The 12,574-nt window shown below is 37.9% G+C and overlaps 1 pseudogene; it reads left to right on the top strand.

Annotated features, from left to right (window-relative positions):
- Nucleotides 1-204: 204 nt before the first annotated feature.
- Nucleotides 205-957, top strand: LOC118531220 (small ribosomal subunit protein uS5 pseudogene; annotated as a pseudogene).
- Nucleotides 958-12,574: the final 11,617 nt, after the last annotated feature.

Genomic DNA, 12,574 nt, shown 5'->3' with positions numbered 1-12,574 from the left:
GGCTTTTCTGAGAGTACCAATATAGCATTTAGCTACTATCAACTTCATTTCTATTTCTAGGAGCTAGTAACCAGGAGATGGAATGCTACAGGGTTAGTGTTGGCAAAAGAGCAGGTGTTTCAGATGTCTGTACTCACTGGCAGGGCATAAGTTTTATGAGGATAAAGAGCTGGGAAATTAGCTTCTTCTCTGAGAAAACACCAAATGGCGCATGACGCCGGTGCTTCAGGGGCCCTGGAATGGGAGGCCGCCAAGGCTTCAGTGGAGGATTAGGCAGCGGCATCCCAGAGCTGGTCCTGGCCGTGGTCGGGGGCTGGGGTGGGGGGATGCCTCTCGGAGGCAAGGCCAAGACCAAGGAGTGGATCACCAAGCTGGGCCGCCTGGTCAAGGGCATGACGATCAAGTCCCTGGGGAGAGATCTATCTCTTCTCCCTGCCCATCAAGGACTCTGAGATCATTGACTTTTTCCTGGGTGCCATCCCTCCAGGATGAGGTTTCGAAGGTTATGCCTGTGCAAAAGCAAACCCGTACTGGCCAGAGGACCAGGTTCAAGGCATTTGTTGCCATGGGAGATTATAGTCGACACACTGGTCTGGGTGTTAAGTAGTCCAAAGGTGGTAGCCACTGCCACCCGTAGGGCCATCCTCCTGGCCAAGCTTTCCGTCGTTCCTGTGGGGCAAAGCTACTGGGGGAACAAGATCAGCAAGCCCCGTACCATCCCATACAAGGTGACTGGCCACTGTGGCTCTGTGCTGGTGCGCCTCATCCCTGCCCCCAGACTTCACCAAGGCCACTTTTGATGCCATTTCCAAGACCTATGGCTATCTCACCTAAGACCTCTGGAAAGAGACTGTGTTCACCAAGTCTCCCTATCAGGAATTCACTGACCATCTTGCAAAGACCCACACCAGAGTCTCCGTGCAGAGAACCCAGGCTCCAGATGCGGCCACCACATAGTTTTATACAAGAAAAATAAAGTGAATTAAAGCCTGTTAAAAAATAAAAAAAGAGTTGGAAAATTATGACTCTTTGTTATATATAAAGTCATGTCATACTTACAATCATTTATCTATCACCAAGCATCTCATAATGCTACTGTAATATAAGAGAAGACAACTGGATTTAGAGTCAGAAGACTACATTGAAATAAAAGGCTAAAATTTATGAGCTGAGTAACCTTGAAAATTACTTAGGCTTCAGTCTCTTCCACTGAAAATTGTAGATGGTAATTTGAGGTTGAATCATATAAAATTGCTGATATTCGATCATTTTTATCTACAAAAATGATCATTTCATTTGGATCAACCTAATAGTAAGAGCTACACATTTATTGAATCTTCTGTTTTATAGGCACTTTGCTATGTTCCACATGTTGTAGTAGATTACAATGATAGCTTCAAATTTTTTACCCCTCCCTGTATCTGTGTCCTTTGCAATAATATATTTTCAGTACTCACATCACTAGTGGGCTGACCTACCCTGTCCTTCCATTCTGAGCTCAACAACTTGACTTATTTTTGTCAGTGGAACATTAGCATGGGTGAGAGAGTGCAGAGGTTTGAAGTGAACTTTGGCAATGGGGCTTGCCCTCTTTTGCCATGGGAATTTGTCCAGGATAGACTGCTAGAGAATAAGACACAACTAGACGGAGTTAAGGACATCCAGTCATTCCAGCCTAGGCCATCCTAGATCAACTGGCATCCAGCCAACTCTTAGACCTGTTCAGGAGACCAGGTGTGATTAGTATAGCCAACCTCCAGCCAACCTCCAGCTATAAACTTTTAGTTGTATACCCTAGAAGATTTATATCAGTACACATATTATTGTGGCAATAACTAACAGATATAAATGATTCTCTCATTTCATGCACACAACAAATCTATAGGCACTATTATCATCCTCACTGGACAAAAGAAGACACTGTGACCCAGAGAAAAGTTCAGTGAACTGCCCTGGGTCATATTAATAGACAATAAATGAAAGAGGAGAGGTTTGAAATTAGGGAGCCTGGCTTTAGAGGCCATCTTCTAAACAGTATACTGAATGGCTTTGTTCTTGTGAAGATGAAATGAGATTATTTTTTTGAAAGTGCTTTGTCAATGTTAAAGCACACTAAAAATATAAGTCATTATTATGAAGCTGCAACTCCTTTTCAAAGATGCTGTAAAATTCCAACTAAGTTTTTTCTTTGTCTCATAAAAAAAGAAACCCCAGGCAAGCACTAGACGATTTAAAATGCACTGTTCTTTGATATGCCAGTTACATAGGGAAAACTGATAAATGGTGAAATTTAACATGTCACCTTCCTTCCGAATCAGTGATAGACCGCTGCTATTTGCTCGGCAACTACCAAGTAAACAGAAAAATAAAGCCATGGTTTTCTTGGCAAGTGTCATTAAAAATAGATTAAGTTTACAGTAAGTGTAATCTGTAGCATAGATCATACAGATAAAAAACCTGAAGGGGAAATGAAGGCATTAATAAGATATTTCTTAATTTTATGAAGCGTTACACACATCAGACCACTGAACCAAAATAACCTAGGGAAATAGCAATGAAACAGGCGTTTATTCCTCAGCTTCGAGGAGGCATGCAAATACAAATGGTGCAAAACAAGAAGCTGATTATGCCTGGAAATTGGAATAAACATAAAAAAGAAAAGTCTGGAGATGCTAATAGGCATTAAGTTTATGAGGTGTGACTTTATTTACATGGAATATTCTCTATGGGCGTGAATTTTTTAAATTCCATTTGATTTTTCATTTTTATATATATCGAACATCCCCCCCAAATTTATTATTTTCTTCAAAAAAATAAAAAATAAAACTAGAATGCTACACTGGGTGAAATGAATAATGGGGAGAACTGAAGAGAAACAGGACTCTCTGTAGAAGGGTGCACCTAAGCTAAGCAAGGCATGACCAGAAGAGGGACTTCTTGATTTGGGAGGCTTTTGTCTGCAGGAGTCCTTTTTTTATAAAACACAGAACTGACACTTTTAGAGAGAAAGAAAGAAAAAAAAATGAACTTTGAAGAAAGGGGAAGAAAACACAAAAAGGAACCTAAGATGAAACAGAACAGGAAAAGGGAGTTCTCCAGAAAGCATAACTAAGACAAAACCTGTTGCTTCATCAATGTCTCCAAAAGATCCTAGCCTTGATTTCACTGTTTCCTATTTTAATCATTTGTTTATCCTCTGGTAATTGTCACCTAATTGTCTCTGTCCTCTGAAATAGGACAGAGGGAGAATGCTCAGAAGAGCTTTGCTCTGGAGTGCGTTTCTCTAGTATTCAGCTTTGAACACAAACTATTCAGTCATCCCTTCATTCAACTTATTCATTAACTAGCAAACATCTACTGAGAGAAATGATAACTTCTCATTAGGGGCTGGGCATATACAAGCTCTGCTTTGAGAAAACTGACCCTGCTTAGTGCAGATTTGGATAGCACTTTTATCCTGACCATGACACCTTCATAACCTCCCACCATCTTTTCAGGTGAAATTCTGTGACCCTTAGTCTCCTCATACTGTACTTGATCAGAGGAGGTAGCTTTGTATCCTTCTTGCTGAATTTTACCTTATTGTCATTGCTTCATTGTCTGAGCCTGTCAATGGTTTTCAATCCTGACAGTTTAATCCTACAATGCTATATGCAAATTTTTATGTATTCTTAAAAGTCATTGAAAAAATTTTTCACAGGCCAAATGACTAAGAACAAACAAACAAGCAAACAAAAAAACCTGAAAAAATTGGCACTCTATTGCATGGCTGCTGGGCATACAAATTGATACTACTGCTTTGGAAAACTGCTTGGAAATACTTATTAAGTTGAACATGTGAATTTCCCCCAAGAACCCATCAATTATATTCCAAATTATAAATACACAACAGAACTGTGTATACAGCTTATCAGGGGATTTGTACAAGAATAATCATACCATCAATATTTGTAATAGTCCAAACTGAGAGCAGACTATACGTCCAGCCACAGTAGAATGGATAAATAAATTGTGGCATCTTCATATAATGGAATACTATAGAGCAGTGAGATGGACAAACTACAGCTTACATGCATCAATATGGGTAAATCTCAAGGACATAATGTTGAACAAACTAAGACAGAAACAAAACTACTGCATGAGTCCACTTTCCTGGGTTCAGAAACCAGACTAAATAAAACTATAATGTATAAGGATGAATAGTTATATGGTGAGGCTATTTAAAAAAAAAAAAAAAGGAAGCAAGGAAATTATTATCTCTAGAGTGGGGGAAATGGGAGGACAGTGATGAGAGAAGCATGACAATTTCGGTTTTTTGATCTTGGTTATGTTATATGGATGTTCACTCCATGATAAATTACTGGGCTCTATATATGCATTTGTACACTTTTGTGTGTGTTTTATTTCACAATAAAAAAGATTTAAAAACAAACAATATTAATTAGAACATCATGTATGGAAGCACCTCTACATGATTATCTTCTGGTTTATCTAAATTCCGTTAGCCTAAGCTGCCATTAATCATCATGCTTTTTTTAAATGGTTGCTTTTATAGAGAGCAAATCTTTCAAATAAACTACTTAAAGTCTTATCCAATATTTTCACCATTATTATTTTGTGAATAAGTGACATGTTATTAGCCTGGGATTGCTAGGCTGGAAACATAGAAGATAAATAGATAAGTCTCCCAAAATTAAAGACACTGAAAAATAATAACTAAGATATATGACAACTCTTCTTAAATCTCAGATGTTTTAATCATAACTAAGAGCTAATTCTGAGGTGAAAAGTCTTTTAATCACTTACAAATAAGTAATAACCATATTTCATTAATCCTAAGACATATTTTCTCACACCTGTGAAATCAGAGTGCATCTTATAATCAACTGCACCCTCAATCTTTGTCAGCCTAGATCATAGTTAAGGTCCTCCAGAGAGAATTTTCATTTGCTTTTGCCAGCCAACTTCAGGCACTACCCATCTGAGACCATTTTAAATTAAATTCTCCGCTTGAGGTTTCTTGGACCACACTGGAAGTGTGAATTCAGACCTCAAACCTGCATGAGTACTGACTAGTTGTTCAGATTTGCCACCCAGTGTCGAGGTTGAAATATTAAGGTTCCCTTGCCGTTCCTTTCTCTGTGGCCACTCTATTGAGTTGCTTAGTTTTATACTGAAGCTATAGCCTTTGGTGACCCAGTTTTAGTCAGAGGAGACCGTTCCTCCACCCAATCTTGGTTTTTCCTTTCTTATCGGTACATAAAGTCTTACAATCAGTGATGTCTTAGATTATACAAGATACAGGTCCCAGGTAGAAATTTGCTTTTTTTTTTTTCCCAAAAGAAAGTATTTACCCTACAGTTGAACAGGAAAACCCAGATTGATTCTTACATATATCATTTTGTTTAACCATGTATTAATTTTGTTCAAAATCTTGCTATATACCCTGTATCATTAAAGTATCAGGTTGTAATAAAATTAGTGGACTTACCTTGGGAACTGCAAGTATTCCACAATATAGGGCAGAATTTTTGTTTCTGTGTGCAATGCTTTGTGTTCCCTCCTTGAATTAGGAGACCTGTGAAGTCTCAGATTATACCTTTAATAATGTCCCATGACCTTGTACAACATTGGGCCCATATTAAAGACACAGTAAAACTTAGTGAATATTTGGAGGACTGAGAAACAAACATGCAGTTTGCAACAAACAAAGAAAACTTCTGTAAATAGGGTCGTCCGTGAGTGTGGGCACCCAAATGCAAAGGAAAGGTCAACATCTGGGCACAGAAGCAAGGAGCGCTTCTTGGTTGGTCTTCGTTATGAAAATATTTTGGCCTTGGCAGGATTAGATATTATGGAAGAGTGCTTGGGAGGGGATTGGGAATCCTATCTACAATGCTTGCTCCAACAGATTCAATTCACAGCCTTAGCAGGTAATAAAAGAAGCCTCTGGACCATGTAAGGGATTGCCCAGGCATAGCTAGGTGTACTGGACATTTTATGTATTAATGCCAATCTCAAATAAATCACTTTTCTGGTCTGCTGTGGGAGGAAAGGATATTTCTGTCAGTAAGTGAATGGAGGATTACTGACTTGCTGACCTTTCCTGACTGTGATAAAAGATGACTTCTTTCCTTTCAGCAATACTTTAAAAATGGAAATTGCTCTTTTAAATGTAGGATGTGAGAATGAAGGAGGGAGCCCACTATTATTCCATAAATAGATGGTGGCAGAGGGCACCCCTTGGGAAAGGGAGAAATTCTCATTAGGGCTATTTTTCTGAGACTTGTCAGTATGCATGTGTTTGCATTTAAAGACTGGAGAAAGGAGGAAGTGAGTCCTGACCGGATGTATTTTTAAGACTCTATTCTTATTCCTGAAGCATTTAAATATAGTGTGTAAAATACAGCAGTCCTAAATGCCTTGTGCTGTGTTTGTTATGTGGATTCTTATGTCATTTTCCTGATGAAGGAATCAGGAATGCAAAATTGTTTTGCCTTGCATTATTAGATCCACATAAGAATGGAAAATACCAAGGCATGTATTTTCCCTTGACCCAGGAAATGGGATAGTTGCTGGTATTTCAAAAAACAAATGGCTTTGCTGCTTAGACCACAGGAAAAAAGAATGTGCTAAAGGATTAAACTTTTTGTTAAATGTGTTCAAGGATCTTTTGAAGGCCTGAGAAATGTAAACGAATGAGAAAAATGATGATGTAGGGTATTTAGTGATATCAAATACTGAAACAACTAAAATGGGCCAGAGAAAGTCCTACCATATCCCTGAAGTCTTCTATCACTTAAGTCTTAAGGAACCCTTTTCTCAATAGTACCAGCTGTCAGAACCACTCTGTCTCACGTTGTGCGTGCATGTGGCTTCTCTGGGCAATTTGAAGATATTGTTCACAGAAAGAAGGGATCGTGTATTATACCAGTGGTGATGAATCAGTTTGTCTTAAGGGCATGAGGCCATCTGCTGTCATCCAGAGTCACAGAAAAAATGTCCATCAAAGCTGAAATTCACATGAATCAATAGAACTTTATTTTGAAATTAAATAGGAAAAAAACCCAAAACACCTCTCAAAGTGGATGACTTAGCCCCTGGATGAAAGCTGTGGAGTTGACAGTTAATTTGACTGCCTGTAATACTTTGCACCAAGAAGTAAAAAATTCATCCTAGTATGTCATGTAAACACCTAAATATTTTTTGGTCTCATTGCAAGAAAGAACAGTCCTCCTCTTGAAGTTGTTAGTATCTATGTCGTAGTGCATCTGATATTGAAATACGTATTTCATCAGTGGATTTTCATGAACAAGTAATGTTCTTTTCTTAAAACACACACACACACACACACACACACACAGATTTGCGTTTAGGCAGACACAATAGCAAGAATGGGGGAGGTTTTACTTCCCATCCCTTGTTTAATCCTAGGATGATTTGGGAACACAAATGCAGGGGAGATTAAGTCTTTGACCTTGGGTTTAGTTGTCTGTGCTTGTATATAACTACTTTGTCATGTGTTGGAGCCACTGTGTAGCCAAAAGAGGATCCAAGAATAACTGTAACCATTAGGTTGACTTGCTTAAGCAGCCATGCAGATCAGATCTCTGGAGAAGTTGGATGAGTAGACTCTTTTACTATATGCAGTTACTGGGTTTGCTCCAAAATGCTTGATTCTACTTGGGTTTGATTTACTTGAGCCCAAAGCAGCACTAGAGTGACGGTAATGGAAACTTTGGTTGATAATAATATTGTGTGTGTGAGGGGCTCCTGGGTTTCTCAGTCGGTTGAGTGTCTACCTTCGGCTCAGATCATGATCTCCTAGTCCTGGGATCCAGGCCCTACTCAGCGTGGAGTCTGCTTCTCTCTCTCTCCTTCTGCCCCTCCCCCCTGCTCATTTTCTCTCTCTCTCTCTCTCACTCTCAAGTAGATAAATAAAATCTTTAAAAAAGATATTGTGTGTGTGTGAGGTATTACTCTGAAATCCTCAAGATAAGCCATAAATTCAAAGATAGAGGCAAAGTCAGCAAGACTGGCATTCTTGGAGAACACATGTGAATGGTGCTCTCTGGGGTTGTGCAGAGCAACAGCTCTTAGGGGCTAATGTAGATTGCCAGTACGTTCTAGATGTAAGATGTAAGAGAAATTACCATGAGTGGCTTCCGAGATTCCAGGGCAGCTTTTGTGCCATCTAATAATTATTGATCTTTCCCCCTTAGCATATGACTTTGATCCTGGAAAAAGTATACACAGAGAAGGGAGAGTTTACATTAAAATCTTTTCACTGAGCTACATTGTACTGTTAATGAGGCATTGTAATGTGAATGAGACAAGTGGGAGTAAATTTTGATGGGGAAATGGAATGTTGGGCGCCCTGCGTTGGGATGGGAAGTGTGCCAAGAAATCTTCCCAGTTCTTTTTTGGACTTTTAGCAGAACCTGAATATTGAACCCTCTAATGAAGGGTGCTTTGTCTAACAGAAGGTTCTATTGGTTCCAAGTAAAACTGGTTTAATCAAAACAGGAAATTATTGGAAGGACACGGGAGTACTTCATGGAACACAGGCAGCTTGACCTTACTAGGAATTGGTACTCTTTCCCACTCTCTGGGTGTTACATGGTCCTTCTTGACTGCTTCTCTCTGCATATCTATTTCATTCCTTTATTCTCTGCAGTTTTTCTTTGCATCCCTGCACACACCCCCAATACCCCATGGTTTATGCATTTTATTACTAGCTACATGCAGAGACCAATTCCAAATTAATGGGCAAGAGAAGCAGAGGAGGCTAGCTTAAGGCAGGAACCATCTCTGCTGTAATTACCTCTGACCAGGGGTGCAGGGTCATGTGGTGCAAATATGGCCGCCTGCCAAGTCCTCTACTGTTCTCAGAAAAATCATTATGGGTGGAGCATAGACTCCAAAGCTAATCAATTACACCAACCTGGCAGGTTTCTGCTCTCATACCTTCACAGTCTTATACCACACAGTTATGACTAAATGGTAAAACTTGAAAGATCCAGCTGTTTGATCTCCTTTTCCTGTAGATATTTTCCCCCAATCCTTACTCTGACTATAACTTTGTATTTCCATTAAATTGTAAATCTAAAAATGCTCCAGTTCCAAAATAGATAATATGCAAACCCTTCTAAGCATATAAATGCATGAAATTTGTACATATTTATAATAATAAATCAAAACCAGCCTTAGTTTAGGAAAATAGCATATTACATGTGTTTTCCCTGTCCAAACAGCACAATAGTCAAAGAAACCTAACTGAAGCCAAACAGTGCTTTTGGTTTGAATGGGCATAAGAAGTCTTAGTGGTTGCCTCAACTTCTAGAACATTTCTAATTCAAAAATGCTATCCAGTCATTGACAGCAGGAGGTTGGATCCTGGTGTGTAGGATCATACCTGAACTTGCTAAAGCTCAAAGACCTGGCTAAATATGTACTAATATTTATTGACTTTTGATACAGATAGGGAAAAAATAATTTTATACAGGCCTGAAGAAATGGGAGAAAGTAACTCAAAGTACTCCATGTCTTGAAAATTGGCTAGAAAGATGTGCTAAATATCAAGGCTTGCACAGAAATACCCTGAGAATAGATTTTTCCAAAATTCTCCTTCATTAAGCAGCATTTAAAAATATCAAGGTCTTCAGAAAATATAACTGGAAATTTTATGTGAAACCTTATACCTCCATAAGGATTTCTATATTATGTCAAATTTATGCCAAATTTGTTCCAACAGTGAACAGCATTCAGAGGGTGGAGTTGAAAGAGAAACAATTTTCATTATCATAAGTGTTAAATGTTTTATTATTTAGGGGAGCAAAATTTGCCTCCTCAAAATGTGTCTTTTGGCCTGTGGATTACTTTAGGCTGATTGTTTTTAAGAAACAGATGACTCAAGGAGTTTTTCTTTTTTGCTTCTTCCATAACTGCCTGAAAGGATTTAGATAGAGGATCTGCTCCAGGGGAGAGCTATCACCACAGATAACTATAGTATAATATGAACTGGGTGCAGTGGACAGGGAGGAAACTAGCAAGTCCTGTTTGATCCAAATCCTCTGTGTCCCATTGTTTCTGGAATGCTCAGCAAATATTGTTTACCAAACACTGATTTTTTCATATTCCTGGGAATTGCCTTCCTTCCCTTTGTAGGCCCAGACCCCTACCCACTTCTCCTTAGCTCAACTGCCTGACTGCCTGTGGGCCTCATAATCTTATAGAGTCCCCATATGTACATAATTAAATTTGATTTTTTCCTGTTTATCTGTCTCGTATCAATTTAATTCTTAAGACTAGCCGAAAAACAAAAAACAAAAACTTGAATGGTAGAGGAAAATTTTTCCTTCCCAATGATTACAATTTCTCATTTTGCTTCTTTCAGACACATCACTATGCAAATAATTAACACAACCATAATAGCTAGATAATGCTTAAGAAGAATCACCTAAATGTTAAATATTGGAAAATTGTTCTTGACATCAGGAGTTGCCACATTCCCACTGAGCAGTGATATAGCCACAAAGGGGTACTTAGTCTCCAAAAACACTTTGATAGAGAAGTTTGTGTGTGGGAGAGTTTCCCAAGCATGAGAGCATTATGTTTTTTTTAGTTAACACATGGTATCAAGGAGTTAACACGAGGTATCGGTTAACACAAGGTATCTCCTCCATTTATCCCTTAACAGTGTAATCCCTCATTCATAATAATTTCATCTGTTCAGACTTAAAACAATTTCTTGGAACCTTTCTTGTGAACGATATTTTAAAAAAATAGGCTGTTTATTTCTTATTTTACCTTTATAATGATAAATTCAAAGCAGCCAAGGAGCAGTCTTCAGTACGACCATCACATGTATGTAATGTGTAATTATTATTATATATAATTAGTATATATGTTTATTAGTATATATATATATGTTTAGATACTATTTTCTTCATTAATTCTTGTCACATGCAGAAATTGAAGTATTCAAGGTTTTTGTTGGTTTGATGACATGATTTTCCAGTACTCGTTCCAAGTTTCTTTTATAATTATTATTCCTATGAAGTCATTCAACTTGGAAATAATTGCTTGCCAGAACTGAGTTTCTCTGGTGAACCACTCAACACAGCTTTAGTTTTATAAAGAACACCATTCTTTGTGTGCTGTTAATCTTGGCTTCGAAACACCACATATTATTCTTCCCACTTGAACAGTTCAGCTCCTGTTCTCTTAGTTATACTTTGGAACCATTAGACTTACTGCTGGAATATAAATGTCTGAGTCACCCAGCTGGTGACTCTTTGAAAACAGATTTTCCAAGTATAGATATATGGACTCTCTGCTCATAGCAACACGTAGTTGTTAAAAATCTGAGGACTTCTCAAATAGTCTGAAGACCTGCCTCATACAAGAAAAATTGGTATTTTATTAGATGGCATTTTGTTACTTAGTCTGATCTTAACTTTGGCATTCAGTAGCTATGATACCACATTCCAATAGTTGACACAGAAGTTAAGTTATTCAAATAAATTAGTGCTTCCAGTGAAAATACTAAGCACATCATCCTAATTTTTATTTGCTCCTTTAATCCCATCTAAGGTTGTGCTTCTGAAAAGCTATTAACAGGTTATAAGAATTTGATAAATCAGAAATTCAGGTATTCAGTGGATTATTCTACAGAACAGAAAATAATTTCACTACCAATTTATTTTCTAACCCAGACGACTTAAAAACCTTCAAAATGGGACACTGTGTTGACATAGGATGGACCCGACTTAATAAAAGAAACTGCTAACAGGCTATATGGCCATTATGGCAGAGCAAATTGAAAACGCTTTCCTGTTTCATGTTCACAATGAAATCTCTGAAGGCCAAGGATTTTCCCTTGTCAAATCAGAGTGAAGTTATGTCTCCATGTCTTCCAAATTCAGAGAAAGTGGGTCATGGATAATTATCAGGCAGGACATGTTTGTAAAAGTGTTTTGCTCATGAGAATTCTGTATACAAATGAAAGTACTTTATACTGAAAACGTAATACATCAAATGAATGATGCTACCCCATCAAATTAGAATATAATAAGGCCGTTGGAAAGGAAAATCTCCAAAATGATAGAAAATGTTGAATTTATAGCTGTCAAATATGCATACTTCTGGAAGTTTGACATTAAATATAGCATAGGGTTGCAGATGATTTACAGTATTTTTTTGGCAGAAAAGAGTTCTGTGAACCTTTCAAGACTGAAGGGTTCGTATGAGACATGAAAGGATATCCTAACAAAAATATGTACTTCATGTTCAAACTGATTTTAGCAACACAAGAAAAGTTTATTCGATTACATGTGGTTCTATTTATATCTTCAAGAAAAATTTCTGGCAACCATACAAGTGCATTTTATTGCCTCATTTAAATTTCTTTCCAAGTACACTCACCATTTATATACACAAAGGTGAAGCGAAATTTCGACTTTAATTTTATGGATTTGTTCACATGCGCATGCGCGTGTGCACGGAAAATGGAGCATGCCTCTGTAATTAAAAGTGAGAAATAATGCAGGAGGGGCTGTTTTAACCTACCTTG

This window comes from Halichoerus grypus, chromosome X (genome assembly GCF_964656455.1).
Source record: "Halichoerus grypus chromosome X, mHalGry1.hap1.1, whole genome shotgun sequence".
Taxonomy (NCBI): domain Eukaryota; kingdom Metazoa; phylum Chordata; class Mammalia; order Carnivora; family Phocidae; genus Halichoerus; species Halichoerus grypus.
Note: the sequence above shows the minus strand (reverse complement) of the source record. Positions and strands in the feature narration are given on the sequence as shown.